The sequence below is a fragment of the Coturnix japonica genome, chromosome W (genome assembly GCF_054131305.1).
Source record: "Coturnix japonica strain WE chromosome W, WE-NBRP24, whole genome shotgun sequence".
Classification (NCBI taxonomy): domain Eukaryota; kingdom Metazoa; phylum Chordata; class Aves; order Galliformes; family Phasianidae; genus Coturnix; species Coturnix japonica.
This window is the reverse complement of record NC_140701.1, coordinates 11,714,142-11,741,415: the sequence shown is the minus strand read 5'-3', so window position 1 is coordinate 11,741,415 and position 27,274 is coordinate 11,714,142. Positions and strand designations below refer to the sequence as shown.

The following is a 27,274-nucleotide window of genomic DNA, read 5'->3' as shown; positions in this document are numbered from 1 at the left end:
ACAGCCTCACCTGGATCACTGGGTGCACTTCTGGGCACCACAGAGGACATTAAACTATGGGAGAGTGTGCACAGGAGGGCACTGGAACTCAGAGATCTGAAGTTCAGAGTTTCACTGTAACTGACTGCTTGTTCAGACTGAGCCCTTCTCACACCCCATATCCTGCGCTGAGACACAGTGAAGAGTGAGCAAAGCCTCAAAATGGTGGTAAGGTAACACTTTGCTATAGAAAGGGAAAGGGGAACTTAACAGAAACCAAGACAAAGGGTAACTGTAGATAGTTTACATTTAAAAGGGCAGGGAAAGGGGGAATTACAGACACTTAGTCAAAAGAAAACCAGAGAAGAGGGCAATAAAGATAAGAAGAAACTGTCCAGAGACCTCTGACAAGAAGAAGGATTAGATACCCCCGGGCAAGACGATGCTTACCTGGGAGAATGGTACCAGCAGATAACACCAAGAAGAAAACAGAAGAAGAATTTCACCCCAAAACAACGGCAAGGGTCGCGGGGAATGGGGTCAGGGGGAATGAGGGAATGGGGTTGCGGGGAACGGAGCCATAGGGAATGTAATGAATATGTAATCAAACTGAGGAGGAGACTATTGATTATGTATTAGCTTAACCTATATCTGTAACACACTTTTCTCCTTACGGTGTGCAAGTTTGGTGGAGCTATCCCCCTTGCACCCGGCGCTGCGCAACGCTGGAATAAACATACCTGCTTTATAACCCATCTCTGGATTATAGAGTTTGATTCCGCAAGTCCATTTGGCACCCCAGATGGGACTACCTCTGTTTGGCTGCGGGACCAGCTGAGAAGGGGGACGCCTTTCGCGCACCCCGAGATTTCTCGGAAGGACTCCCCTCCCTCATCTGATCACTGCGGGAGCAGACAAGAACCATCTGTCGGCGGAAAGGTATGTGAAACTGGGAAACGGGGGTCCCGTAAGTCGTGAGGAAACATCCTACGCAGGGCACAGAGGAATCGGCGTGCTCCCCCCCTAGGGACGTGAGCTCACGGGTTAGGTTAGGTTGCCGGCTGGGTTAGGAGGACTCCCTAGGGAGTGCCTACAAAGGGGCCAGTAAGTCGTATGCATGGTAAAAGGGCTATTGCTCACATTTAAGTGATTGCTAATTGGGCAGAGCTTGTCTGCTCTCTGGTACAGGGTGATTTGGGTAATCCTGGGATAATTGGTATGGTACAGCGCTGTTTATATAGGTGACCTAAGTCAACAACTAGCACCGGTGTTCTTAACATCTTTGGTTAAGCTTAACAAATGATATATTGTAATTCTGTTTTTTTTAAATTCTGTAATTCTGAATTGTCGTGTGAGTGTGGTGTGAGTGAGATGCTGCGTAGCTGCGGGGCGAGTGCGGAGTCCCGACCCGCGGTTCCGTCCTCCCGCGAGGGAAACGGCCAGGGACGGACGAAGCGAAAGCTGTCACCAATACTTGTTTGTCTTTGTTTTAATACGTGTTTATTTTGTATTATTAGTTACCGGTTGTTGTAAAGTACGTGGTCATAAGTCATAACAATACTGTTGTGTCAGAAGTGGTTTTACTTATAAAAGAATACGGTTGTTTATATTAAGTTACGATGGGGAAATCACAGAGCAAAGAGGTCCCTGAGCGCACACCCCTGGGTTGTATACTGGCACACTGGCGAGATATTGCTGGGAAATCAAGAGGAACCCTGAGTCGGAAAAACTTGATTAAATATTGTAATCAGTGGTGGTTGGTGTATAAGCTGGAGGAAGGGGAGAAATGGCCTCTAAATGGAACAGTAAAATATAATACAATCTTGCAGCTTATGTTGTTTCTGAGGAGAGAAAATAAGTGGGAGGAGGTAGCATATGCAGATATGTTCTTCACCCTCCGCAACCACCCGGAATGGCAGAAAGAGTGTGGAATGGGACCGCCACAAGATCCTTTTGTACTAACTATAGAAAAAGTACGGCGGGAGGCAAAAGAAAGTAAAATAAAACGCTGCTGCTCGTCCTGTAGTATCGGACAGCAGTGCACAAAGACAGGCAAGGTTAGGGAGCCTGAAGAATTGTTGGAATATCTCCAGGTTCAGCGGACAATGAGGGTGAGAAATGAGGAAATCCCACTAGATCCAGAAATGCCTTCCCTTGAGGATTCTAATCCTCCTTCACCCCCTTCACCCTTGGCCCTCCCTTCACCCCCTGAGCCTCCTGCCTCCCCAGTAGCCTCATGTACCCGAAGCCAGCAGCCGTTAACAATAGCTCCGTTGAGGGAAGTGGTACGTCCAGAGGGGGGTACAATGTTAGTTAAAGTTCCGTTCTCTTCATTTGACTTAGAGTCTTGGAAGGAGGTTTGTAAAAACTACCGAGATGACCCATCAAAGGTAGCAAGACAAATGCAGTTTTTAGTTAGACAATTTGAACCAGACTGGAATGATATTCAGTTGCTGTTAGATCAACTGACTGAAACAGAAAAACAACTGGTTCTAAGAACAGCACAAACCCTGCTTGAGGATAGTTTGCGAGGAACAGATGAAGATATTAAAGACTATTTCCCATTACAAAACCCTCGCTGGGACCCAAATACAGATCATAGCAGGGAGCTTTTGGAGAGATACCGAGAATGGGTAATAAAGGGAGTAGAAAGAGCTATCCCCAGAACAGTGAACTGGTCTAAATTATTTGAAGTGAAACAGGGTCCCCAGGAAACTCCCTCGGAATTCCTTGAAAGGCTGAGGAATGTAATGAGAAAACATACCTCCCTGGATCCAAATTCAGAGGAAGGTATTCATCAGTTGGTGTCACTATTCACAGGGCAGTCTGCAGGGGATATAAGAAAGAAGCTACAAAAATTACCAGCACCGGCCAATAGAAATTTGGAAAGTTTGCTAGAAGTAGCTTGGAGAGTGTTTAGCAATCGGGAGGAGGAAGATAGGAAAAAGGACAGACAGATACTGATTGCAGCTTTGCAAGGGACAGGGAGGGGTGAAATGTGCAGAACAAGAAAGCTCCTGGAAAAGGACCAATGTGCCATCTGCCGGAAAAAAGGACACTGGAAAAATGAATGCCCACTGAGAAAACAGAAAAGGGGGGCATGGACTAAGTTCCAAGCCCCCGTAAAGGAGGATTGACTGGAACCGGGCAAGTCTACCCTGGCGGATTCACTGGTTAAGATAAAGCTAGGGAAGAAACAGAAGAGTGTAGAATTTTTAATAGATACTGGTGCGGCTTGTTCAGTACTAAATGAAGAATTAACTCCATTAAGTAAAGAATTTATGACTGTAAAAGGGGCCACTGGTCAACCCGAAAAGGCTTACTTCCTTAAACTTCTGAAATATAAATTGGGGAAGCAGGTAGGGATACATCGATTTTTATACCTACCTGACTCACCACATCACCTCTTAGGACGGGATCTCTTAGAATTATTAGGGGCAGAAATAAAATTTGAGGCAGGAAAGATGCGGTTTAAAGTAAGGGATGATTCTTTAATTGAGGTACTGAGCCTAGCATTGATCACAACAAACTCAACTCCCGAAAACACAGGGATGCCAGAAGAAATCAGTAATCAGGTCTATCCAGGGGTATGGGCAATGGAAATCCCAGGGCGTGCAAAAAACGCCCCTCCTGTGGTAATTAATATAAAGCAAGGAGCTCAACCCCCACGAATTAAACAATACCCCCTAAGGATAGAAGATAGAGAGGGAGCACAACCATTAATTGATAAATTCATGAGACATGGGTTATTAGTGGAATGTGAATCTAAATACAATACCCCGATACTCCCAATTAGGAAACCAGACAGGAACTACCGTATAGTACAGGATCTGAGAGCAATCAATAAAATAGTAGAAGATTTATATCCCCTGGTAGCAAACCCATATACACTGCTTACAAAACTATCTAGTGAATTGGCTTGGTTTACCGTACTGGATCTAAAGGATGCATTCTTCTGCTTACCCCTAAGTCCAGAGAGTCAGCTATTATTTGCATTTGAGTGGGAGAACCCTAAATCCGGCAGAAAAACACAACTGACATGGACAGTGCTTCCCCAAGGGTTCAAGAATAGCCCAACTATTTTTGGGAATCAGCTAGCCAAGGATTTGGAACAATGGGAACGCCCCTCTGAGAAAGGAGTTCTGTTACAGTATGTAGATGATCTATTAATAGCTACTGAAACGGAAGAAGAGTGCATAACATGGACTATCAGTCTACTGAATTTTCTGGGGCTTAATGGGTATCGAGTCTCCCCACAGAAGGCCCAGGTGGCGAAACGACAAGTAGTCTATTTGGGCTACGAAATCACAGCAGGACTAAGGATGCTGGGAACAGCGAGGAAGGAAGCCATTTGTCAGACCCCCGAGCCCCGGACTGCAAAGGAGCTGCGCACATTCCTGGGAATGACAGGCTGGAGTCGACTCTGGATCCATAACTATGGACTTCTGGTAAAACCACTCTTTGCACTTTTAAAAACTAACCCCAATACTCTCACTTGGGATGGGGAAAGCAGAAGAGCCTTTAAACAGTTAAAGCGTGAGCTCATGCAGGCTCCTGCCTTAGAGTTGCCAGACACAACAAAACCATTCTGGCTATTCTCATATGAAAAACAAGGAATAGCCTTGGGAGTCCTGGCTCAGAACTTGGGACCTTATTGAAGAGCAGCAGTAGCATACTTTTCTAAACAACTGGATGAAGTAAGCAGGGGGTGGCCGAGCTGCTTGAGAGCAATAGCTGCACTGGTATTAAATGTTCAGGAAGCACGTAAATTTACTTTAGGGCAGAAAATCACAGTCTTGACATCTCACACTGTTTCAACTGTGTTAGAAGTGAAGGGTGGGCACTGGCTCTCACCGCAGAGACTCCTTAAGTATCAAGCTACCCTGATGGAACAAGATGATGTGGAAATAATAGTAACTAATATTGTTAACCCAGCATCCTTCCTTAGTGGAACCTCGGGAGAACCAGTACTGCATGATTGCCTGGAAACCATTGATGCGGTGTGTTCCAGCCGACCAGACCTGAAAGAAGAACCACTAGAAGATGCTGAGGACTCTTGGTATACTGACGGTAGCAGCTTTGTGCTGCAGGGGGTACGCAAAGCAGGCTATGCTGTGACAACTACAAACAAGGTAATAGAATCAAAAGCCTTGACCCCAAATACCTCTGCACAAAAGGCAGAAATCATAGCTCTAACTCGAGCATTAGAGCTGGCAGAGGGAAAGAGAATCAACATATGGACAGATTCAAAGTATGCTTTTAGTGTTGTACATGCCCATGGAGCAATATGGAAGGAGAGAGGACTATTATCAGCACAAGGAAAGGGCATTAAGCATGCCGAGGAAATTTTAAAGCTCCTGGAAGCAGTTCATCGACCAAGAAAGGTGGCTATTATGCATTGCAGAGCACACCAGAAAGGAAAGATGCCGGAAGAAGTAGGAAATGCTTTTGCAGATCGAGAGGCAAAACGAGCAGCAAGGGAAGACCCGGTGGAAATGCATTCTTTAATTCCAGACGGTAAAATCCAAATTGATAGTGAACCCAGATACTCAAAGGAAGATAAAATTCTCATAGAAGATCTAGGAGGGCAAGTGGGAGAGGGAGGATGGGCCACTACCCCACAAGGTAAAATCATTATTCCCACGGCTATACTGTGGGCAGTGATAATGGCTGAACACAGAAAAACTCATTGGGGAGTGGAGGCACTGCATAAATATTTAGCCCAAAGAATAATTGCCCGGAACTTGTATTCCACAATTAGGCAGGTGACACAACAATGCGAGATATGTTTACAGAATAACCCCAAGTCAGGTCATAAAGTCACCCTAGGGCAGATAGGGAAAGGGAATTACCCGGGACAACAGTGGCAAATTGATTTCTCAGAACTCCCAAGAAAAGGGGGGTTCAGATATTTATTGGTATTAACAGACACCTTTTCGGGATGGCCAGAGGCGTACCCCTGTAGGACTAACAGGGCTCGAGAGGTAACAAAGGCTCTGTTACATGAGATTATTCCGAGGTTTGGGGTCCCTGCAGCAATTTCATCAGATCGTGGCCCACACTTTAATGCTAAAGTGGTCCAACAAGTAAGTTCACTATTGGGAATTGATTGGCAGCTACATACACCATACAGGCCGCAGTCCAGCGGTCAGGTGGAAAAAATGAATCACCTAATCAAATTACAGATAGTGAAATTGGGCCAAGAGGCTGGGATACCCTGGCCTCAGGCATTACCACTGGCACTCTTACGAGTTCGTACCAAACCCCGAACCAAGGAAGGACTGAGCCCATTCGAAATCCTTTATGGGAGGCCTTACCCTGTACAGAAGGGAATCTCTATGCAAACTGGGGAAGAAGTATTGAATGAATACATGGTAAATCTGACAAAGCAACTAAAGAAAATTGAAAAAACAGTACTTGGGGCCAGGGCACGGGGCCTAGATAGCCCAGTGCATAATATACTACCAGGCGACTATGTTTATGTTAAATCCCTCTCAGATTCACCTCTGGAACCAAAGTGGAGTGGGCCCTACCAAGTGCTCCTGACCACCCACACGGCAGCAAAGGTGAAAGGACTGACGCCTTGGATACACCACACCCGCCTGAAGAAAGCTCCCAGACAACAGTGGACGGTGAAAGAGGAAGGACCACTGAAGATCAAAATCCAAAAACATGTATAACAGCTTGGTAATTTTTAGCATGACCGTGACAACAGTCGTAGCCTGGCATGGGAACAGCTACCTGAAAATGACTGAGAAAATTGGCCAGGCTTTCAATAAATCTTGCTGGATATGCACGGCCCTCCCTAGAGGAGAGGGAAGAGTGCCTATGTATGGGGTGGCAACACTAAACTGGACAATTCCAAGCTGGGTGGAATATGGGAAATGTAAGTTTGGTCTAGAAGACAAACAAGACAAACCACAGAAAGGTCCTAGGTTTGAGTTGCTAATCTTAGATTCTACTAGGTCAATCTTTGTAGATAGAAAATTTGATAAGGGGGTGGGGGTGGGATGGCGAAACTTAACGGGCATAGGGTGTAGTTGGGAATATGGGAATTCAGGAATAGTAACAGGGATTGTTAGAATTGGGAAATGGGCACAAGGCACGGGATGCGACCCTAGAACAGATGAGGCATCATACTGGGTCTCAGATAAGAATATTCTCGGAATTGCAAGGATGGCTACATCATTTGCTTACCAAGAAAAGATGCCCAAGCCATGTAAATTACCAAATGGGTATTGGTGGCTGTGTGGGGATGGGCATGCACGAAAAGCATTACCTATAAATTGGACAGGGACATGTACTGTAGGATATTTGGTACCTCAAACTACAGTACACGAAGACACCCCACGAGGACTTTTAAGAACTCCCTGGATTCGAACTAGGCACACATACAACCCCTTAGTGCACAGCACAGGCTTTCATAGCTTCTTAAGAATTATCATTCCATCTCTAGGGGTGACACAACTAGAACAGGCAATTGTGAATATCTCAGCTACTTTAGAAATAGTAGAAAATGCCACAACAGATGCATTACGAGCAATCCAAGAAGAGGTATCCTCCTTATCCAAGGTGGTGATTCAAAACAGGATGGCACTGGATATATTAACAGCCAAAGAAGGGGGGGTATGCACAATAATAAATCAGAGCTGCTGTGTGTACCTAAACAAAGACCTAAGAATTGAAACCGACTTGAGGAAAATTTGGGAACAAACAAAGGTGTTGCACAAGGCAAGTCAGGATAACATAGGTTGGGAAAAAGGATTGTGGGATACACTCACTAGCTGGTTACCAAATTTAGGATGGGTAAAGCATCTCTTTTTGGTCGGAATCATTATAGCCATCTTGGTGCTGTTAATAAGTTTTACCTGTATAGTAGTAAAGTGCTCTATGTGCTTGTACCAAGGAACCGGAAGGGAATACGAGGATTGGAAGAGACATGAGCTGAGACAAAAGGTAGAGAGCGGAGCCTATTTTGAGACCCATTAAGAATCTAGCAGGTAAAAGCCTGCTAGATTAAAGAAAAGGGGGGAATTGAAGAGTGAGCAAAGCCTCAAAATGGTGGAAAGGTAACACTTTGCTATAGAAAGGGAAAGGGGAACTTAACAGAAACCAAGACAAAGGGTAACTGTAGATAGTTTACATTTAAAAGGGCAGGGAAAGGGGGAATTACAGACACTTAGTCAAAAGAAAACCAGAGAAGAGGGCAATAAAGATAAGAAGAAACTGTCCGGAGACCTCTGACAAGAAGAAGGATTAGATACCCCCGGGCCTCTGGATGTTTCTCTGTGGTTTCGAGTTCAAACCTCTCCGCTTGAGGGGCCTACACTGTTCACAGATGCCTCTTCAAGAACAGGCCAGGGGGCAGTGGTTTGGCAAGCATCTAATAATAACTGGCAGACCGCTATTTTCGTAGACCCAGTGGTTAGTGTGCAGATGCTTGAAGTAATGGCCGTAGCAGTTTCAGTTCACTTTTGGCTGGAGATACCCTGTAATATTGTCACTGATTCCGCATTTGCTGCCAATCAGCTGACCAGGATGGGCCGAGAGGGCTTCCCAAGTACAAAAGCTGCTGGTGTTTTGGAAGAAGGCCTGTCTACCCGCATAGCCCCTATTGCAATCTTCCATGTGCATAGCCACTCTGAGGTGCCAGGTTTCTTCACCACAGGCAATGAGGTAGCAGATAGAGCTGCTAGTACACACATTTTTACAGTTCAGGATGCCTGTGATCTTCACTCCACCCCTCAAATAGGTGCCCATACGCTATCTAGGACTTGCTCCATTCCGCTGTCTGTTGCACACGATGTTGCCCAAACATGCCCTCTTTGCAATTCAGTGCTGGTGATAGGGGTGGGAGTGAACCCTCGTAGTCCTGCCCCATTGCAGGTCTGGCAGAAGGATTTCACTTGAGAAGACTGCACGGGGCCCCGCAAATTGTTGGCTGTAACAGTGGACACGTCTTCAACTGTCATTGTAGCCAGTCAGCATGATAAAGCAAACTCATCGGCAGCACAGAGTCACTGGACTGTTGCTATTGCTGTAGTTGGCCAACTTTGTCAGATCAAGAACGATAATGGGTCCTGTTTCATGTCTCGCTCAACAAAGAAATGGTTAGCAACATGGGAGATCCATCATATCACGAGTATCCCTGGTATCCCATGGGCTTCCCTGCTGCAACGTTGTTTGACAAACTGTTTTGATAGTATAAGACAGTGTAATTGTTACTGGCACGTGGAAATGTACTTGAGGCTATGTGGAAGTGTATCTGAGGGTACAAATAGTGGAAGAGTTTACAGAGGAAAAAAGGGTTAAAGAGAAAGTGAGTTTATCTGCACTGACATGAGAGCAAGCCCCCACACCGTTCCTCTGTGAGCAGAGCAGAGCAGAGCAGAGACACAGTCCCCATGTATCAGATAGTGTTATTCTGCTTACCAAATGAATGAGCTCACAACAGAAGAGGCAGATCTTCCTCTCTGCACCATCTGTGGCATACTCTGGAGTTCAAGGCATTGCAAAGCTATGGCACATCTACATTCTTGCACTGATGACACCTTAGTATGTTCTGGGCTCTCATTTCAATGGCATCTAAAGAAGTCTAGGGTCATGCCAGCTGACAGGAAGCTGGAAAATGTTGTCTCATTGTAAGGAAGAGCAAGAAAGATGACAGGGGCAATTATGGACCTCTCAGTCTCACTCCAGTTCTTGGTAAAATTATGGAGAAAGTGATGGTGGGAGTGACTGAAAAACACCTGACGAACAATTGGGTCATTGGTCACAGCCAACACAACTTCCTGAGGGGAAGGTCCTGTTTAACTGTAGGTCTTTTCATGACAAGGTTACCAAATTGGTTGACCAAGGGTAGATAGTTGAGGTTACCAGTAGAGCTTTTGAGACTATTTCTCACAGTACCCTTCTGCACAGAATATACTGCATACGGCACCAGGTCCATAAAATATAACAAGAACAAGTGCCTGATTGTGCACCTGGGTAGGGGCAACACTGGACATGCACACTGACTAGGTATGGGACACTGGAGAGCGGTATGACTGAAAAGGACTGGGGGTCCTGCACAACATCTAACTGAACGTGAGTCAGCAGTGTGCCTAGGCAGCAAGGAAGGCAAACGGTCCCCTGGAGTGCATCAAGCAAGTTATTGCAATCTGGGTGAGGTAAAGGATCATCCCTGTCTGCTCTGCACTGCTACAGCCTCACCTGGATCACTGGGTGCACTTCTGGGCACCACAGAGGACATTAAACTATGGGAGAGTGTGCACAGGAGGGCACTGGAACTCAGAGATCTGAAGTTCAGAGTTTCACTGTAACTGACTGCTTGTTCAGACTGAGCCCTTCTCACACCCCATATCCTGCGCTGAGACACAGTGAAGAGTGAGCAAAGCCTCAAAATGGTGGTAAGGTAACACTTTGCTATAGAAAGGGAAAGGGGAACTTAACAGAAACCAAGACAAAGGGTAACTGTAGATAGTTTACATTTAAAAGGGCAGGGAAAGGGGGAATTACAGACACTTAGTCAAAAGAAAACCAGAGAAGAGGGCAATAAAGATAAGAAGAAACTGTCCAGAGACCTCTGACAAGAAGAAGGATTAGATACCCCCGGGCAAGACGATGCTTACCTGGGAGAATGGTACCAGCAGATAACACCAAGAAGAAAACAGAAGAAGAATTTCACCCCAAAACAACGGCAAGGGTCGCGGGGAATGGGGTCAGGGGGAATGAGGGAATGGGGTTGCGGGGAACGGAGCCATAGGGAATGTAATGAATATGTAATCAAACTGAGGAGGAGACTATTGATTATGTATTAGCTTAACCTATATCTGTAACACACTTTTCTCCTTACGGTGTGCAAGTTTGGTGGAGCTGTCCCCCTTGCACCCGGCGCTGTGCAACGCTGGAATAAACATACCTGCTTTATAACCCATCTCTGGATTATAGAGTTTGATTCCGCAAGTCACAGGGCACATGTGGGATATGAACTTGACAGTATCTTTGCACCCCATGCAGAGCCTGGGATCTTCTCTCCCCTTGTATTTCATTCAACATCATACAGACCTCCATTCCACTGCCCCAGGACGTGCCCTGAGCCAACATGAGAGACAGGATCTCCCTACCACTGGTCTTGCAATCAGGGCTTGACCTGTCTGCTTCGTAAGGCAAAGGAGAGGTTTCTTTGCATGCCAGTGCCTTTGCCTGCCTGTAGTCATGGCTTCCAATTATCTGCTCTAAAAAGTCCCTTGCGAAGCTTACTTGGTAATGGCCCTCAGTGGGTCCATTAGTACTCCAAGAAACTTCACTGTTACTTCTGACTTTGTCTTGTTGAGCACATTGGGCAAACTTCTCTCTGCACTGGAGTTTGATGGACTCAGCATCAAATGCGCCCTGGGACCCATTCTAACCTAAAGAGCATCTTGTGCCTTGTGCCTTCCTGTTATCTATTTTAGGTTATCAGAACTTGTTCAGCAAAATGGAGAGATATCTGGAGAGAGCTTAAAGACAAAGAATTCAGCAGACATTTACTGTTTATTTGTTTATAGTTCTGTTTAAAGAAGGTATTAAAGAATCACTGTAAAACTACTTGTGAACATCTGAGCTGAACCAGAGGAATCCCAGCTGCCATGGGTCTGTGGGAAGCTGCATCCAATTTCAGCCCCAGGATTTCTATCTGGGAATGAGTTACCTGCACTGTCTCCTCTGGATAACTGCCCTGCACAGGGCAAGTCCAACCCTCCTTATCCTTGTCTCGGTGCCCTTTTTGTTTCATCAAAAACCCTCTGGTAGGACTCATCACAGGTTAAAAATTGACTGGTGAATAATGGAGCAGATTTTAACGAACAGTTATGATACTGTTGCCTCTCAGGATCTGATGGCCATGAGGACACAGGGACAACTCTGGGGAGATGAGTGGGAAGGATTAAAATGACATTATCTGCTGCTCAGCTGGGCCATGCTCCTGGGACACAAGGAGCTCATAAAAGTGGATGGTGCTGTAAAGACACAGCTGTGCCCAGGAGCAGCTCTTGTGCACAGCACAGCCTGCAGGTGACAGAAAAAGAAGAGAGAAATTGGAGAGAGCTTATAGGATGTGTGCAGAGTGAGCGGGCTGTGAGCTCACTGCAGGAACATTGCTCACAGACCATGACATGGTAAGTCCCTTGCAGTAGGTATTTCAGCTGCTATTCATAGAGGGTTAACTTAATCTGGGACATCCTGTAGCAGATCAAGCTTCAGGCACTGCATGTTTCTTTACAGTGTTAAATCCTTCTGCTACAGCTGAGGGCTTCCATGCTGCAGCATCTGAGCACAGCCCTGAGGGCTGCGTGTCCCAGCACGGCTGCAGGCTGTGCAGCCGGGGCTGCAGGTGGGTGCCCAGGGCTGTCCTGCAGAGCAGGGTCCCTGCTGTGCCCCAGGGGCTGTGTGCCAGGTATGGGACTCTGCCGCCTGCCAGGCTCAGCACTCAGCCTGCCCAGGGAGCTGCCCAGGGCGCTGCGGGGAGACGTGAGGGGGGAAGGAGCCCCCCGGCAGGGCTTGTGCTGCCACAGCTGATGCTTGGGGCAGGGGGATCACAGCTCCACTGCACAACTGAAAGTTTCTGTGCGTACTTTGCAAGAGGAGAGACAAGGTAGCAATTTTCTATTTCTTGTTTGGACGGAAGGCGAAAGGATTGGAAGCAGAAATCTAAGAGTCTGTCAGATTTGAACACAGCTCTGAGACTCCCAATTCTTCTTCAGTCAATTGCTTGTTATGTGAACTGTCACACGTGATATATTTTCAGCCTCTCCTTTTATGAAAAGGAACTTTTCCAAGGGTGGAAGTAGTTGAAATTATCAATTTTGTTGACAAGAATAATGCACATTGCAGATAGGCATGTTTCCTGAACAGAAAGTGAATGGCACAAACGTTGTGACAGAGGGCTTTAAGAGCAGTGAGGGTAAAGATATGAGGCACAAAACAGGTGAAAAAGTCCAGGGAGATGGAATAAGACTAGAAGATGAAAGGAAGATTAAAGCTCCATATGCTTCTTCTATTTATAGAATGCTGAACTTCATGACATTCAATTCTATTTGTGGTGCTAAATAAACATTGTAATAAGAGAATGAAAAAATTTCATAATACAGTAGAAGGAGTGTCTCTGAGAATGGTCTGGACTTGTCATTATCTTCTGCACTCTGAACAGGACTCCAAGCCCAACAACAGCAGATGCCCAACAGCAGCTCCATCAGTGAGTTCCTCCTGCTGCCATTGGCAGACACACGGCAGCTGCATCTCCTGCACTTCTGGCTCTTCCTGGGCATCTACCTGGCTGCCCTCCTGGGCAACGGCCTCATCAGCACAGCCGTAGCCTGCGACTGCAACCTGCACACCCCCATGTACTTCTTCCTCCTCAACCCGGCCCTCCTCGACCTGGGCTGCATCTCCACCACTCTCCCCAAAGCCATGGCCAACGCCCTCTGGGACATCAAGGCCATCTCCCACACAGGATGTGCTGCATAGCTCTTTTTCATTTTCTTCTTCACGTCAGCAGAGTATTCCCTTCTCACCATCATGTCCTATGACCGCTACGTTGCCATCTTCAAGCCCCTGCTCTACCGGGCGTTGATGGACAGCAGAGCTTGTGTCACCATGGCAGCAGCTGCCCGGGGCACTGGACTTCTCAATTCCCTGCTGCACACTGCCAGTACGTTTTCACTGCCTCTCTGCCAAGGCAACATTGTGAACCAGTTTTTCTGTGAAATCCCCCAGATCCTCAAGCTCTCCTGCTCTGGCTCCTACCTCAGGGAAAGTTGTGCTTATCATTTTTAGTGCCTGTTTAATCTTTGGATGCTTTGTTTTCATAGTGGTATCGTATCCTATGTGCAGATCTTCATGGCTGTGCTGAGGATGCCCTCTGAGCAGGGAAGGCACAAAGCCTTCTCCACGTGCCTCCCTCACCTGGCCGTGGTCTCCTTATTTGTCAGCACTGCCTTTTTTGCCTACCTGAAGCCCTTCTCTGTTTCCTTCCCACTCCTGGATCTGACAGTGGCTCTTCTGTACGCAGTGGTTCATCCAACACTGTTACCTCGATCTGGTAACCTGGAAAGTCAAGTCCCTTTGTGAATGTGTATCGATGGCCCCGACCAAGTCACAGCTGCTTGTTACACCAATATGGTCAGCGGTAAAATGGCGTTTATTGGAATGTGAGGGTCTCTTATAAAGGTATCCAGTTTCATCCTTATCTTTTTCACATATGCATGACCCAGCAGGGGAAGGCCTATCACGTTACATCCCGAGGGTCGAATTTCGCCTAATACAACATCTCCCCTTCCTCATGCCCAACAAAATCAAGACTCGTAACAACGCGACCGCTAACACTATCCCTAACATATAAAAGTGTTAGTTTTCATATATAAATTTTGTGGTGAGTTATTTAAAAAGTGACGTAAACATGCAGAGGTATGTGGTGCAGTGTATAGTAATGTTAGTGGTTCTTTAGTTAGTATTTTCAAGGCATCTTGGGCTTACACAGCTCATTATCATGCGCTGTAAACAACCCTGAATACATTGAAACAAACAAGGTAAACAAATCCTTAAAACTAAAAAGACTAAAATGATAGGAACACTGTGGTGGCATTAGCTTAACGGGCCAGCATGCCAGCCTCTCAATTTCTCTAAAAGCATAGACTACAACTACTCCTAGAGCTAAAATAAATGCAAAAATTCTGGCTGTAGGACCCCACAAACGAACCTCATCCCCTTATAACAAAAACAATCACACAAAGGCACACAGTCAGTGATGTAACAGATATCTTTCTCGTGGGTACTGACAGCTGTTCTTCATTCGTCCCTTTTCTTTTTCCAGTGGGGTCGCTTCGTGGATGCAGCTGGTGGGCTCCCATCAACCGTACCTAGAAGGAAAGTACTCAGCTTTTCGATTAGTTTTCTGTTTCTCCCAGAACACCCTTATGGGTGATCACTGTATCAGGTTTTATTTTTCTCGATGGAACCCATAATATTTTTCCCGATTCTCTGTCCTTTACTGCAGCATAAACTCTGCCCCAAACTAAAACAGACCACCCTGATTCCCAGGTACCATCATCCTGTTTTATCTTTACTGGTGGCCCCTCGTCAATGATTCTTGGTTGCCAGTGTTTCTGTATTGGGGTGTGCTTACTCTCTCCTCGTTCAAAATGATTGATTGCATAAAGTGCTCAGGCCAATACTTCTGCCTGTTGGGCTATTGGGATCCTACCTCTGTGACCCTCCTCCTCCCCAAGGACACGTATCTTATCCTTCAGGAGGCGGTTGGCCCTCTCCACAATTGCTTGTCCCTGGGAATTCCCAGGGATGCCTGTAGAGTGAGATATTCCCCACCGTTCAAGCCAATCTTGTGTAGATCGCGAGATGAAACACGAGCCATTGTCTGTCTTGATGTGTCGCGGCACCCCCAGGACCGCGAAGGCAGTGGCCCAATGTTGCTGAGCAGCAGGAGAGTTAGCACGCGTATGTTGGGTGGCAATGATGATCGTCGATGATGTGTCCACGGTGACCGCCAACCATTGCTTTGGAGCCATACGTTGTTCTAAAGGGAAGTCAGTCTGCCAGATATCTAGAGGAGAGAGCCCCCGGGGGTTAACTCCCGCCCCCAACGCAGGTGCTGAATTACAGTGTGGGCATGTTTGAACCACTTCTCGAGCGGTGGATAGAGGAATGGAACATGCTCGTGGCAAAGCTCGTGCTCCAATGTGCAGAGAGGAGTGTAAGTCACGTGCCTTTTGAAGGGTAAGCACCTGTCCACCCGCTACCCGGTCAGCCACCGCGTTTCCAGCTGTAAAGAACCCTGGTACCTCCGAATGACTGCGGACATGAAGAATGGCCACAGATGCAGATCGGGAGACCAGAGCCTCCTCCAGCAAGAAAGCGATCTCAGTGTTAGGCACACCCTCATTGCCCATGCGAAGCAGTAACTTAGCCACAAATGCTGAATCAGTGACCACATTACACGGAGTTTCTGGCCACAGACGTAAAGCCACTGCTACGGCCCTGGCTTCAAGCACCTGAACACTGACCGTTTTATCTGTTATCAGCTTGTGTTCCCACCTATTGGATGAATTCTGCCAAACCACCGCTCCCTGACCCGTGGCAGAAGAGGCATCTGTGAATACAGTTGGTCCCTCCATCGGGGTGTCAAGTACCCTGATCTTTAATGAAATCTGAAGGGGCTTTGCAAGTTCAAAGATCGGCAATGAATCCGAGTAGAAGATTTTTCCACTAAAGCCTTGCAAAGCAAGTAAAATGGCATCAGGCAGAGGGTTGACATTTCTGAAGGCACTTGGCATGTATATGATATCTGGTTCTTTTCCTAACGCTCTCACAGCAGCAAGCCTAATCTGAAGCAAGGAGGATAACTGTTCAAGCCAGGAGGTAAATGCTCTCACTGGCTGTACAGAGAACAGCCACCAGAGCGGACGCGGCCGGGAACCCAGAGTATGTCCAAGTATCCCCACCGCCCCATCTTGGCACTTGGTGACAGCCCCCTCCAAGGGTCGATCAGGGCTCCATCGAGCAAGGACATTGGAGGAACAAGCCTGTAGGATTTCCCGCCAGGCCAAATCCATTTCCTGTGTCCATGCTCTCTCTTCCCTGGGATCCGAACCCTTCAACTGATCATAAAATGGCTTCATGAGTCGTGGAGGTATGCCAAGGGCATTGCGCACCCACTGAATAGCCCCCACCAGCTTCTGGACGTCCCACAAGGTCCTAACGTGGGGTTTAATATCCAGGCCCTGGGGAGCTACCATTATGGGCCCAAAACGATATCCCAGAAATTCAATCCCTGGCCCCTTCTGTATCTTTTCCAGGGAGATGGTAAAACCCGCTGTAGTGAGAGCATCAACCACTCGCCTTTCCAAATCGTGTAACTGAACCTCACTGGGAGCAGCAAGCAACAAGTCATCCATATAATGAGTAATTCGACAATCAGGCAGTGATGTTCGTACCGGTTCAATTATTCTTCCCACCACGAGTTGGCAGATTGTGGGAGAGCATGCCATACCTTGAGGAAGTACCTTCCAATGGAACCTCTCCGAAGGCCCTTGGTTATTGAGAGTGGGTACAGTAAAAGCAAAGGCCTCCCGATCTTTCACTGCTAAGGGGATAGAGAAGAAACAATCTTTAAGATCAATAACCACCAAAGGCCATCCCTCCGGTATGGCTGATAGCAGAGGACCACCTTGTTGCACCGGACCAAAGAGGATGAGTTGTGCATTAACCACGCGAAGGTCGTGTAACAACCGAAATGACCCTGAAGATTTTCGGATAACAAAAACAGGAGTGTTCCAAGAACTAAGAGAGGGCTCCAAATGGCCTAAAAAAAGCTCTCTCGAAACCAACTTCTTGAGCGCTGTTAACTTTTCATGAGTAAGGGGCCACTGATCTACCCAAGCAGGACGAGCATCCTGCTTCCAGCGCAAGGGAATGGCGTGTTTCATTGCTAATTGGTAGACAGTGGCCCTTACTATAAATTTGTCATGCGAACCCCTAAGGCATCAAGGAAGTCTCGGCCCAAAATTGTGCCTGGAACAGACCCAATCAGAGGTCCCATCAGTACAGGTTTGTCTATGGAACCGTCCCTATTAATCAGAGTGATTTCCACCCGTTCCGCTGACTTGCCAGTTGACACTGTACCCCCAACCCCAGAGATGGATTTTGCCAAATCAAGCACTGGCCAGGATGGAGGCCAGTCCTTTTCTGCTATTACCGTAACATCCGCTCCTGAGTCAAGCAAGGCTGTGATAAGGACGGAGCGAGGAATCTTTTTATAAGGCAATTGTCCCATATAAGCCATAATTATCTTGACTATAGGCCGTTGACTGAGATCCATAGTTAAGGCCACTGCGGGTGAGAGATGTGGACTCTCCCCTGCGCCGAACTCAATGGCATGTGGGGTCCAAGTACTTGACTGGGGGAGGGACCCTGGGCCTGAGGTGCCCTCCCATTCTCGTTTCCCTGCGGCATAAGAGTGTATTTTCGGCATTGACGAGCTGTACGACCCAGCCTATTACAGGCTTGACACTTGCTGTTAGTCTTCAGCTGCCCACCTGAAGCTTTACACTGTACCTTGAAATGGCCAGGCTGACCACATTTAAAGCAGTTGCCCTTGGACTGACCATTTTGCATGGCCATGACAGAAAGCAATGCGCTTGCTAGCCCCTCATTAGACAGCGGTGTTGTTTGTTGTTTGTCCAGCACATACTTAATAATTTCACCCGGAGTCTCAAGATCGTCAGGGGCAGCTCGAATGATGTCCCTAACATTTTTGTGAGCCTTCTGCTTCAGGCAATCCTTTAAAACAGAAGCTTGCGCGTCCTTAGGTAGATCCGATCCTTCTACTGCTCGTATCAATCGATTAGCAAAATCAGAGAATGACTCTGTGGGACCCTGAGCAATCTCTGACCACGGGGCTGCAGGCTCTGCCTTTCTTATAAAGTTTCTAAAGGCAGTAGCAGCCGCCCCTGTAGTGGAAAGCAATTCCCCTGGGCGCAGGAGCCTAAGCTGTCTCTCCAGGGACCCAGCCATTTCCGCAGTTACTCCCGAAAGCCTCATTATATCAGTTCTCGGTTCCCCCTCCCTCCCATTAGCTGGGTGTTGTGCATCACGTCCAGCCTCAGCTACAATAGCTTTAAGTTGTATCATCCACTCCTCCCTCCACAAAGTAAACTGAACTGGCTCGAGAACGACTCTCATTAGACTCTCAATGTCATACGGGAGTAGGGGACCTGGGGCAATGAGTGCCTCAAAGGCACTTAGTGTCATCGGAGATCTCAGCCCCTTTTTCTCAATCGCTTCTGCAAACCGAGTAACTGCTTTTGCTTCCAAAGGTACCCAAACCGATTCCTCCTGTCTGACGACAATCGGGAACACTGCATGATCTCGCTCCTTGAGCCCCAACTCACGCATTGATTCCTGGATGTCAGCCCAATTAGTGGGCTTGCGTGTTAACTCTTGGTCCCCCCACAACTCCTCCCTCCGTGGAGGCGAACCCGATCCAGTGGGGCCGGGCAAAGCCTTCCGTTCCTCCCCCTTTTTGGAAGACGATCCCTCCTCTGAGGGGGGCGGGTATGAGGGCGAGCCCACGCCTCCACGGCGCGCCACCTCCATAAATCCTCCCCCCTCCAGACAAGAACCGCCCCCTTCGGGTGAGTGAAAGCTCTGCAAAGAGGGGTAAAGGCGGGGATATGATGGTGGCGCCTCCTCCGATGAGTCAGCTTCCGCCTTCTCTTCCGGAGTTGTTGTTTCGAGCGCGGCCATGGCCATCTTGGAAACAGCCGGCGTGGCCGACGCCATCTTGGATCCGGAGTCACTGCAAGAAAGCAGATCCCCCGCACCCCCCGAGACCCCGGATGTCCCGGAATCCAGACCAAAGACCCCTTTCGCGATGGCCTGGACTTGCTTCTCCTCCCTAGCCGCTTTAAGCGCACCTAGGACCAAACCCCAGGTTTTTAATTCTTTCGCTTTATGCTCGCGGGTGGCTCTCTGGAGCAGGGCCTCAGTGAAAGAGTCCCACCGCCCCGAATGGAGCAAAATGCCAGGGGTGGGTAAAAGCCGCGCCGACTCCAAGCAAGAGACAACAGCGGCAATATCCTTCTTAGAAGGAGCATTCTTACCACAATAGGTTTTACAAAGTTGCAATACTACTCTAAGGACGGAATCCATTTACCCAGAGACCTGAAGTCTTCCTGGTCTTCTACGAACTATCGGACGTAGGATAGGCGCAGCGCTGCATTCCCCTTTGCACCCCACCGAGAGTGCTTCCACGGGCTCGAACCGTGGATACCACGTCCGTCAGCGCGGTTTTAGCCGTCACACACTCACCTCCAGGACTTTCCTCACACAGGGCACCAATTGTTACCTCAATCTGGTAACCTGGAAAGTCAAGTCCCTTTGTGAATGTGTATCGACGGCCCTGACCAAGTCACAGCTGTTTGTTACACCAATATGGTCAGCGGTAAAATGGCGTTTATTGGAATGTGAGGGTCTCTTATATAGGTATCCAGTTTCATCCTTATCTTTTTTACATATGCATGACCCAGCAGGGGAAGGCCTATCACGTTACATCCCGAGGGTCGAATTTCGCCTAATACAACAACTAACCCTATTATCTACAGCATGAGGAACAGAGAGATCAAGCACGCTCTTAGGAAGGTGTTGCAATATGTACGATTCCAACTTCGATGAAGTGCACATCTTCCTCACCCAACACTCAGTGATGGTTCTTTATGTTTTATTCTTTTTGTTTTTTTGTTTTTTTTGTAATACTGTAATCTGCAAATAAGTTGCAATTTATTTCACTACTTCTTTCCTACCTAATTTCCATTTTCTCACTCCAGGTGCTCAGGTAAACATGGATCCTTATTCCTTGAATATATTAAGAGATAAATAAAAAGTTTTAAAAACAGACTTTTCCTTAGCACTTCTCTTTTCTTATCATGTCTGGGTCATGGGGAGGTACAGCCACAGACAACAGTCTAACAAGCTCTTTTCATTCCTGCTCTCGTTACCCTGCCACAGTGCTCTCAAGTCCTCTCAGTTTTGCAAGCCTGAAGGTCTTGTGTGTCTCACAGCAGTCCTGTTGTCTCTACAGCAGCACTCCGGGACTGCAGTCAGTAGCCAGCAATATGAACGGCTGTGTCAGAGCTGGTCTCCTTGCTGGCACTGCCATAACAAGAGGGCTGCTTCAGAGCAGGACCAGAGAACAGGAGGCGTCTTCCAAAGCTGGTGTAAGGAATATAGTAAGTATAGTAAGGAATATAAGGAGGAGCTGCTCCCTGAGAATAATTTGAGATCTTTTGTTGCTCTTCACTGCATGACTGGGAGAGATTGACTATTCACAAGGGGATCTGTAAGGGACTCAGGGCAGTGCTGTGGTTTAAATTTTATGAGTTGAGATCAAGAGAAAAAAAAAAGGAATATATGACAAATGTGTTTATACATATATAACATCATGAGTATATTTTCACACCTATACAACATATGCAGGTGCAAACATTTATGAACTATGCTTATCTGTTTGCAAGTCCAGGACTAGTTGCAGGGGTTTTAACAGCCATAGGGTTCACTGTTGGAGCTGAAGTGACTGTCTGGCTGTTGCAGGATTTGAAGCGACCTCAGAGTTCATTGTCAGAACTGGAACACCACAGGACATGTGACTAAGTTGGAGCAGCCACTGTGCTCATTGGAGGTGTTGGAGTGACCACAGGGCTGTACCTCCTGGCACAGTGCACCTCCCTTGGGAGGAAATTGTTTCATTTTCTTATCTCAATACTTGGAATAGCTACAGGACCTGTAGCAGAAGTGACCGCAGAGCTCCTTATGAGGGGTGGAGTGACAGTGGGATCTTTCCAGAGCGTGGAGCAACTGCAGGATGTGTAGCAAAACTTGGAGCTATTGCAGGGTCTGTTCCAGGAGTTGCAGAGGCTGCAGCACTGTCAGCAGATCCAGCTCTCTTCCCCTTGAAGATGCTGAAGAGTGTTGAACACAGCTCAGTAGGTTTGGGCAGGCCCTGGCACACTGCAGTCATTTGTGCCTGATTAGGATTACCAGTGCCACAGCAGACCTGCCCCCAATATTCTACCAATTTCTCAGGATCCTGTAGTTGCTCAGAGATGAAATTCCAAAGCCCTGGGGGTGCCCACTGCTCCAGGTAGCTGTCCAGAAGGCCATGCAGAGCCTTCTCACCTTGGGGCAGATCTCTCACTGATATACCTGAATAATTGTTTAACCTCAGTCCTAGAATCATAGAATCACCAAGGTTGGAAAAGGCCTGAAAGATCATCCAGTCCAACCGTTCACCTATTATCAATAGCTCCCACTAAACCATGTCCCTCAACACAACATCCAGTCGCTCCTAGAACACCTTCACGGCCAGGGACTCCACCACCTCCCTGGGAAGTCCATTCCACTGCCTGACCACCCTTTCTGAGAAGTAATACTTCCTAATTTCCTGCCTGAATTTCCCCTGCGGTAGCTTGAAGCCTTTCCCTCGGGTCCTATCACTAATAACACGAGAGAAGAGGCCGATCTCCAGCTCACCACAACCTTGCTTCAGGAAGTTATAGAGAGCAATGAGATCTCCCCTGAGCCTCCTCTTCTCCAGGCTGAACATTCCCAGCTCCTTCAGCCTCTCCTCATACGGCCTGTGCTCCAGACTCCTCACCAGCTTTGTTGCCCTCCTCTGAACACATTCCAGGGCCTCCATGTCTTTCCTGCAGTGAGGAGCCCTAAACTGGACACAGTACCTGAAGTGCGGCCTCACCAGAGCTGAGTACAGGGGAACAATCACCACTATGCTCCTGCTGGCAACACTGTTTCTGACACAAGCCAGGATGTCATTGGACTTCCTGGCCACCCGGGCACAGTCGGCTCACGTTCAGCCAAGCATCAATCAATACCCCCAGGTCCATTTCCTCTACGCAGTCTTCCAGTCACTCCGGCCCAATCCTGTAGTGTCACTCGGGGTTGTTGTAGCTGAAATGCAGAACGCAGCATTTGGTCTTGAGGAACCTTATCCCATTGGCTTCAGCCCAGCTCTCCAGCCTGTCCAGATCCCTCTGCAGGGCCGAGCTACCCCCAAGCAGATCCACACTCCCAGCCAATTTGGTGTAATCTGCGAACTTACTGAGGGTGCACTCGTTGCCCTCATCCAAGTCATCAAGAAATATGTTGAAGAGGACAGGCCCCAGCACCGACCCCTGGGAAACACCACTCGTGACCAGTTGACAGCTGGATTGAGCTCCATTCACCACCATTTCCTGAGCCTGGCCCTCCAGCCAGCTCCTTACCCAGCCAAGAGTGTACCCATCCAAGCCACGGGCTGCCAGCTTCTGCAGGAGAATACTGTGGGAAACAGCATCAAAGGCTTTGCTGAAGTCTATGCAGACTACATCAACAGCCTTTCCCTCATCCAGCAGATGGGTCACTAGATCATAGAAGGAGATCAGGTTGGTCAAACAAGACCTGCCCTCATGAACCCATGCTTGCTGGGCCTGATCCCCGAGTTGTCCTGTGCATGCCCCGTGATCTCCCTCAAGACAATCTGCTCCATAACCTTCCCTGGAACCTAGGTCAGGCTAACAGGCCTGTAGTTCCGTGTATCCTCCTTACGACCTTTCTTGTAGATGGGAGTCACATTGGTGAGCCTCCAGACTTCTGGGAACTCACCAGTCAACAAGGAGCACTGTTAGATAATTGAAAGCAGATTGGCTATCACCTCTGCCAGTTCCCTCAGCACTCTCGGGTGGATCTCATCCGGCCCCACGGACTTGTGGCAGTCCAGTTGGAGTAGTAAGTCTTGACTGTTTCTTCCAGAATCACAGGGGGGTTAGTTTGCTCCCAAGCCGAGACTACCGGGTCAGAGAGAGGAGTACCCTGAGGATAACTGGTCTGACGTTTAAAGACAGATGTAAAGAAGGCATTCAGAACATCCGTCTTTTCCTTTACAAACTCCACGATGTTCAATCTGGTTTCCAGGCTGTCTTCCCAGATTGCCACACGTTTTTGGAAAGCTGAGTTAGTGTTCATTCTCATATTCATACTCACGTTCATGTTATCAATATCAGAGAATGTACTTCTCTCCATTCGTTCTATGCAGAAGTCTCCTTCAAAACCAGAGAATGCTGACTGGCAGGGTATATAGAAAGGTTTAGGAAAAATCTTAGAACCCTCAGTGCTGTGGCATTTAACTCCTGAACACATGAGGCACCCTAAGAAATTGAGTATTTGAGTCAGAGATGGTGTGGCTTACAGAGATCTAAGGAGGTAAACCTTATTTGTGGTTTGGCTTATGCGTACTGTGCTCTGTATAATACTATTCTGGAGAGAGAGAGTTTCCAAGCTGAGGTTCAAGCCAAAAAAGAAAATCACCAAGTCAACTCTAATCAGTCACATGAGGCACCAGTAACCAGCTGTTAACCAAAAGGTTGGTGGTCCACCAAAATCTGTCACGGTTTAAACGAAAAATCCACCTGCGTTCGTGACAGGGGGCCGTGGGCCCCGCAGGGGCCTTAGGCCGAAAGGAAAAAGTAAATTAGGAAAAGAAAGCAGCGGCAACGATCTAAGGAGGCACACTTATTTACTAAATACTATATCGAAATACAGGATAACACAATATAATACAATATAATTGAAAATTGAGCTAACGAATCAAGCAAAATAGGAGAGAGAATGAGTCCCGTAACCGAGAGGCCTACTGTGAATCTAGGCGAAACGGTGAAGGCTCCCACACACTCCCCTGAACGCCAGAACTAGAAAAACATCAGTCTAGCCTGCGACAGACTTAATATAGTGTCCAGGTCCCGTGACCTATCTCTCTGCTCGTGTTGTTCTCTGGGAGATGTAGTCTTCTTCTGTAAGTTGCAGATTCAGTAAAATTATTCATTCTTTATATGATGTTATGATGTGGAATACTGATAGCAAAATAATAAAACTATTAAACCATGACATTCCACCCCTTATTCTACATCATTACATTATGCTTATACACACATACACACTCATACGTATAGTTGTGAGTAATCAGCAACCTTATTTTCTCAACAATTTATATTTATTCCATACAAATCCCTAAGTTGAGAATAAAACTCTATAACCTAAACCACTATTATTTATTAATTTTGAGAAACTTGGCAAAACTGCCAGAAAAAGGAAAACATGACAGCGGTGGAGGAGAAAGGCAGTGCTAGTAGGGCGTCCCCCACATCAAGGTGCACTCATCCTTTCCCAGCCGCCACAGTAGATTTCCTTTTGACTTATACTTCTTTCCATGTGTGCTCTACACATGCATAGCCAGTGCACGATATAGAGCCCAGATGGAAAACTTGCTTACAGAATGCCTAATTAAGGTATATAGAAAAAATGTGTTTCCTTAACATTAATCCACTCTATCTTAAGTCCTGTACCTAATTGGACATTCGTCAAATATTTCTGTGACTCTACCTATATATCTACAAGAAATCACTGGCTGCACTCCCCCAACATCAAATTCTCTTGTGGTACACATTGGACATTCCCATTTTTGTCCATCACCTACCACGTGCACCCAGGTCCCTGGGCAAAGACAGTACCCCGGAGAGGTTTGCCCTTTCCAGACGCTGGAAGGACCCAAACTGTTTTTCCCAACACACTCTTTATGTGTACTACAGGAACCTTATCTCCCTCCACAGTACGTAGGGAGCTGGATTGGTTAGGACCATTACGATTACTAGATCCTCGAGAGTTGACCAACCAGGTGGCTTCTGCTAAATGGTTCTCCCAATTTACATACGTTCCGCCACCCATTGCTTTCAACATAGTTTTCAACAACCCATTGAATCATTCAATCTTACCAGAAGCTGGTGCATGATAGGGAATATGGTAAATCCACTCAATGCCATGATTTTTGGCCCAAGTGGTTACAAGAGAATTTTTGAAATGGGTCCCATTATCTGATTCAATTCTTTCCGGAGTGCCATGCCGCCACAGGATTTGCTTTTCCAACCCTAATATGGTGTTTTGGGCGGTAGTATGGGGTACTGTGTATGTTTCGAGCCACCCAGTGGTTGCCTCCACCATGGTGAGTACATAACGCTTACCATTGTGAGATTGTGGCAAGGTGATATAATCAACCTGCTGTGCCTCTCCATATTTATACTTTTGCCATCGCCCTTCCCCCCAAAAAGGTTTCATCCTCTTGGCTTGTTTAATTATGGCGCATGTTTCACAGTCATGAATAACCTGAGCAATAGCGTCCATAGTTAAGTCCACCCCTCGGTCTCTGGCCCACTTGTATGTTGCATCCCTTCCTTGATGACCTGAAGTCTCGTGGGCCCACTGAGCTAGGAATAATTCACCTTTGTTCTGCCAGTCCAAGTCTATTTGAACCACCTCAATTTTGGCAGCTCGATCAACCTGATGGTTATTTTTATGTTCTTCAGTAGCCTTACTTTTAGGTACATGAGCATCTACATGGCTCACCTTTACAACAGTGTTCCTTATTTGGGCAGCAATAACTTTCCATAGTTCAGCAGCCCAAACAGGTTTACCCTTTCGTTGCCAGTTATCATCTTCCCACTGCTGCAACCACCCCCATAAGTCATTTGCCACCATCCATGAATCAGTATAAAGATGAAGCATTGGCCACCTCTCCTGTTCAGCCACATCTAAAGCCAGCTGAACAGCCTTTACCTCTGCGAATTGACTTGATTCTCCTTTACCCTCAGTGGCCTCTGCAACTTGTCGTGTGGGGCTCCATACAGTAGCTTTCCATCTGTGATGCTTCCCTACAATACGACATGATCCGTCTGTGAATAGGGCAAATTTCTTTTCGTTTTCTGGTAGCTCCTTGTATGGTGGTGCCTCTTAAGCACGTGATACCTCTTCTGTAGGTGGTGTTTCAATTTTTTTACTCTCAGGCCAGTCCATGATCACTTCTAGAATTCCAGGACGGCTGAGTTTTCCCGTTCTAGCTCGTTGAGTAATTAATGAAATCCACTTACTCCAAGTGGCATCAGTAGCATGATGGGTAGAGGGAACCTGTCCTTTAAACATCCAGTTTATTACTGGCAAGCGAGGTGCTAGAAGAAGCTGAACCTTTGTCCCAACTACTTCAGAAGCAGCCCGAACCCCCTCATACACGGCTAAGATCTCCTTCTCAGTTGGAGTGTAGCGCTCCTCAGACCCTTTATATGCTCGACTCCAAAATCCTAGGGGTCGGCCTCGGGTCTCTTCTGAGGCTCTTTGGCACAATCTCCAGGTGGGACCTTTCTCTCCAGCAGCAGTGTAGATGATGTTCTTCACATCCTGTCCCGTCCGTACTGGCCCCAAGGCCACGGCACAGGCTATTTCTTGTTTTATCTGCTCAAAAACCTGCTGCTGCTCAGGACCCCATGAGACATTATTCTTCTTCCATGTTACCTGATAGAGGGGGCTCACTATGTGTCTGTAGTTTGGGACATGCATTCTCCAAAATCCCACTACTCCCAGAAAAGATTGGGTCTCTGTCTTGTCAGTGGGCGGAGACATAGCAGTGATTTTGTCAATCACATCTGCTGGGATGTGGCGACATCCATCTTGCCATTTTATACCTAAGAACTGAATTTCCTGGGCAGGCCCCTTCACCTTGCTGCGCTTAATGGCAAAACCAGCTTGCAAGAGAATTTGGATTATCTGTTTCCCTTTCTTGAAAACCTCTGCTGCTGTATGGCCCCACACCACAATATCATCAATATACTGCAAGTGCTCAGGAGCATTACCCTGTTCCAAGATGGCTTGG

The 27,274-nt window shown here is 47.3% G+C and overlaps 2 long non-coding RNA genes across 2 annotated transcripts in view; one reads left to right on the top strand and one right to left on the bottom strand.

The window, feature by feature from the left end:
• LOC146754516 (uncharacterized) overlaps positions 1 to 27,274 on the bottom strand; it is a 375,770-nt gene that overhangs the window by 264,441 nt on the left and 84,055 nt on the right. The window lies entirely within an intron of this gene.
• LOC146754518 (uncharacterized) lies at positions 887 to 6,789 on the top strand. Its single transcript, XR_014938945.1, has 2 exons — positions 887 to 918; positions 6,478 to 6,789. It is a non-coding gene; the product is annotated as an uncharacterized LOC146754518 (long non-coding RNA).